Here is a 5277-nt window from a genome sequence, read left to right on the forward strand (position 1 = left end):
GATATTGATATGATCATGTTCATCGAACGCGGTATACGCGGTGGCCTGAGTCAATGTTCGGATAGATACGTACACGCCAATAACAAATACATGCAGTCTTACGATCCGTCGAAACCATCGTCGTACTTAATGTACTTTGACGTAAACAATTTGTATGGATGGGCAATGTGTCAATCATTGCCTTATGCGGAGTTTCGATGGATCGACAACGTGTCAAACTTTGACGTATTCTCAGTCGCTAACGATTTGCCCACAGGATACATTCTCGAGGTTGACTTGGAGTATCCGCAAAATTTGCATGATGTGCACACTGACCTACCGTTTTGTCTTATGCGCGATAAGCCAGCCGGCAAGCGTCAGGAGAAACTTCTTACGACGCTATACGATAAGCAGTGTTATATTATCCACTACCGCAACCTGCAGCAGTGCACGCGCCATGGTCGTCGTATTACAAAGATTCACCGCGTGCTCCAATTCACTCAATCTCCCTGGCTCTGCAGTTATAATTAAACACGCAATTTAGAACGCATGCAACTAATGATTTTGAGAAAAATTTGTACAAATTGATGAACAATGCGGTATTCGGCAAAACGATGGAAAATGTTCGAAATCATGTCGATGTAAAACTAGTAACACATTGGGACGGTAGATACAGTGCAGAGGCAATGATCACAAAACCAAATTTTCATAGTAGAAGTGTATTTTCGGAAAACTTAATCGCCATTGAATTGCGCAAACTCTAGGTGAAATTCAACATGCCAATCTACGTGGGTATGTGCATACTCGACATATTAAAAGTTTGCTTGTATGAATTTCATCACGAGTACATGTATCCTTTGTATCGCGACAAATGTAAAATAATGTATACTGACACAGACAATCTCATTTACAACATCGAATGTGATGATGTATCTGAGCACATGAAACGTGATATTGCAAGGTTTGATACGAGCGATTATCCCACTGACAACGCATACGATATACTGCTTGTAAATAAGAAAGTGCCTGGTTTAATGAAAGATGAAAACAACGGAGCAATCATGACGGAATTTATTGGACTTAGGGCAAAGATGTACGCTTTGCGAGTGGATGGCAAGAAAGACACGAAAAAGGCCAAAGGTGTCAAGAGTAATGTCGTAGCGCGAACGATATCTTTCGATAATTACGCACAGTGTTTGCAAAAGGAGATCGAAAACCGTCAATCGTGCATACGATCAAAATTGCATGAAGTGTCAACGGTGTCTGAGACAAAAATTGCTCTAAGTCCGTATGATGACAAACGGTATATCGTACCTGATTCAATTGAAACGTTACCATGGGGGCATTATAAAAAGAAAATAAATTGTATATTTTATGTATAAATAGAATATAAATCGTACATTATATATTTTAGGTGTATAAATAAAATATATTTTATGTATTACATATAATAAGATAACAAGCATCAAAATAAATAGTTATTTTTACAACACATTATCCTTGTGTATCCACGAGTTGCATGATTTATCGAATCCCAACTATTTTACATAAACCTTATCGCCTTTTTTACACAACACTGTCTCTACCAAGTACACGATTGGATTGGCAACACGATGCAGTTCATACTCGTAGAAATCTCCGACTACAGGTTGTCCGCGACCCCTCCATGCCGTCACCTTATCGTGGTGGAGGAGTACTGGCGATCTGATGAAGGCTCGGCGGCAGTACCTTTCGGCTTCGGTCGGAAGGGAGGTCCCTACCTGAGGATCGCTGGCGAACGGCGGCAACGGGGAAGGAAAACCCCCACAGAAAACCGGACCGCGGTGGCCTGCAGCCCCGCGGTTGTTAAAGGGGGTCGTAAGACCCTCCACTGCAGGGGAGCCTGGCAACTCCCAGAGGGCCGATGGGCCCAATTGCCGGTAGGGGTTGGCGGCCCTGACTCCAATCGCCCGGCCGGCTGGGACCGTTAGGTAGAGCTTGCTCCACCACCAGTCTTCGGAGGGGGATTTTGCGGTTGGGGGGGCCTCCGCTCCGGGACGATAGGTCGTCCCGCGGGAGAAGATGATCCCGTATCTCAAAGCATTGCACGCCGGTTCTCCGGCAGCCGAGAGAGCGGGATGCTCTCGAATCGTCCGACGTCGGCGACAGCCAGCGATCGGATAGGGGGAGGAACCCACACCCGTGTCTGCACACTGGAAGCGCGCCTCACGGTACGCGGGGTGTGGAGGGGTGTCCGGGCCGCTCGAACGTATTTCCAGGTCTGGGTCGGACACCCTGGGATTGGCGCCGGCTATTCTTGCCGGCGATTTTTTCTCATGTTGGCAGCTGCGCACGGGAGTACTAGGGGAAAAGTGGCATTCAGTTGGACACAGTACAATTGGACACGTTGCAAATGGACACGGTGCAAATGGACACGGCACTTGACACACGGTTCAATTGGACACGGTGCGTTTGGACACGAAACTTTTGGGCACCGTTGTTTTTGGACACGAACGAAAATGCATGTCGTTTAGTTACACACCGTCCATTTGGACACCATTCAGTTGGAAACCGTTTACTTGGACACAGTTCAGTTGGACACCGTTCAAGTGCCCACTGTTCACTTGGATACAGAAGTATGCTCACTGTTCACTTGCACACCGTTCACTTGGACACAGAACGATGCGTGCTGTTCATTTGTACACCGTTCACTTGCACACCGTGGAATTGCTTGTCTGTTCACTTGGACACAGAAGGATGCGCACTGTTCACTTGGACACTGTTTATTTGGACACTGTTCACTTGGACATCGTTCATTTGGACACAGTTCACTTGGACACCGTTCAATTGGACACCGTTCAATCGCCCACTGTTCACTTGGACACAGAAGGATGCGCACTGTTCATTTGGACACCGTTCACTTGGACATCGTTCAGTTGCCTGCTGTTCATTTGGACACAGAATGATGTGCACCGTTTATTTTATGATCATTTAATTATGTATCGTTTGTTTATGCAATGGATATGCAACTGATGAGAAATAAAAAATAGTTTTGTAGAAAATATTTGTGTTTTTATTTCGTTTTTATCACATCCAACCACAACGCCATATGCCTAGAGATATTCTAGAGACTCTATAAACAACGACATATGATTGGATGTGTCCGTTTGTCAATGTGCGCATCTGGGACTCACTCCGATTTTCGTACTACTATTTGTGATGTAGAGTGTAAATTGTGGTTTTGATAATTATTTAGTTTAGCGGCAACACCTCCGATTTCGATGAAAATAGACTCAATCGACGCGTTTATGCATGCCAAACAACTTTTCCCTCTGACAAAATCGTCGCTCTTTTTTCAGCAAAGCGAGATATTAATAGACAAAGTTGAGGGCGTATTAGGTTAGAAAATCTGTCATACCATCTATTTCTAGCTATGTAACTGGGGGGCTTCGCCCCCCAGACCCCCCTATCACGGGGGGTGGGGGCTGTAGTCTTTTGTGAGAAATTCACTTTTTAGTTTAAGCACAAGAGACTATAGCCTCCACCCCCCGTGATAGGGGGGTCTGGGAGACGAAGCCCGCCAGTTACATAACTAGAGATAAATGATATAATAGATTTTCTAACCTAACACGCCCTCAACTTTGTCTATTAATATCTCGCTTCGCAGTAGAGAGCGACGATTTTGTCAGAGGAAAAAGTTGTTTGGCATACAAAAACGTGTCGATTGAGTCTATTTTCATCGAAATCGGAGGTGTTGCCGCTAAACTAAATAATTATCAAAACCACAATTTACACTCTACATCACAAATAGTAGTATGAAAATCGGAGTGAGTCCCAGTTGCGCACATTGACAAACGGACACATCCAATCATATGTCGTTGTTTATAGAGTCTCTAGAATATCTCTAGGCATATGGCGTTGTGGTTGGATGTGATAAAAACGAAATAAAAACACAAATATTTTCTACAAAACTATTTTTTATTTCTCATCAGTTGCATATCCATTGCATAAACAAACGATACATAATTAAATGATGATAAAATAAACGGTGCATGTCATTCTGTGTCCAAATGAACAGCAGGCAACTGGACGATGTCCAAGTGAACGGTGTCCAAATGAACAGTGCGCATCCTTCTGTGTCCAAGTGAACAGTGGGCGATTGAACGGTGTCCAAGTGAACGGTGTCCAAATGATCGGTGCCCAAATGATCGGTGTCCAAATGAACTGTGTCCAATTGAACGGTGTCCAAGTGAACTGTGTCCAAATGAACGGTGTCCAAGTGAACAGTGCGCAACCTTCTGTGTCCAAGTGAACAGACAAGCAATTCCACGGTGTCCAAGTGTACAAATGAACAGCACGCATCGTTCTGTGTCCAAGTGAACAGTGGGCAACTGAACGGTATCCAAGTGAACGGTGTCCAAGTGAACGGTGCCAAAATGAACGGTGTCCAAGTGAACGGTGTCCAAGTGAACATTGAGCATCCTTCTGTGTCCAAGTGAACAGTGGGCACTTGAACGGTGTCTAACTGAACTGTGTCCAAGTAAACGGTGTCCAACTGAACGGTGTCCAAATGAACGGTGTGTAACTGAACGACGTGCATTTTCTTTCGTGTCCAAAAACAACGGTGCCCAAAAGTTTCGTGTCCAAACGCACCGTGTGCAATTGAACTGTGTGTCAAATGCCGTGTCCATTTGCAACGTGTCCAATTGTACTGTGTCCAAGTGCACCGCTCCCCTAGGGGAAAGGTGAGCGGGCCCGGTTCGTCCATTAAGGGAGGCCGGTGCCGGTGAGCTGATCCCTACAGCGGGGGCGGCCGGGTCCCAAATGCCAGTACGGCAACCGGTTTTCTCTCTCTCTCGGGTAGCCGCTGCGCCGAAAGAGTATTTGGGGTCGGAGCGGCCGAGTTGCTCATCGGGCGGTCGGTCGGGTGGGCCCTTACAGCGGAGAGCCCGGGGGGCGGCGATTGCGACATGGTAAAGTCGCGGCCCCGGGCGGAGCATCAGCTGGCGCCCGCGGCGGTACGCGGCATGGGTGGGTCGTAACACCTTTTCGCCATTGTCCGTTTCGTGGGGTCCCCCGTGTGGCGGCGGCCCTGACGGTTCCCGCACAGTCGGAGGTGCGGAACCTCTGAAAGCGGTTCAGTCCCTTGTGAACTGGGGCGTGAGTAGGAGGCTGAAGTGCAGTGCGGAATTTCCAGGGACCAGTGGCATAGGATCTCTCCCGGCGAGTACGCCGGGCATCCTCCTTCTCCAATTGGGGGGGGGGAGGATGGGAGATTCACCGGAGGACCGAGCCGTCGGGGTTGGTGGGATACACTAC

Source organism: Odontomachus brunneus, unplaced genomic scaffold (genome assembly GCF_010583005.1).
Source record: "Odontomachus brunneus isolate Ranch 3 - 2012 unplaced genomic scaffold, Obru_v1 Obru_scaffold_070, whole genome shotgun sequence".
Lineage (NCBI taxonomy): Eukaryota > Metazoa > Arthropoda > Insecta > Hymenoptera > Formicidae > Odontomachus > Odontomachus brunneus.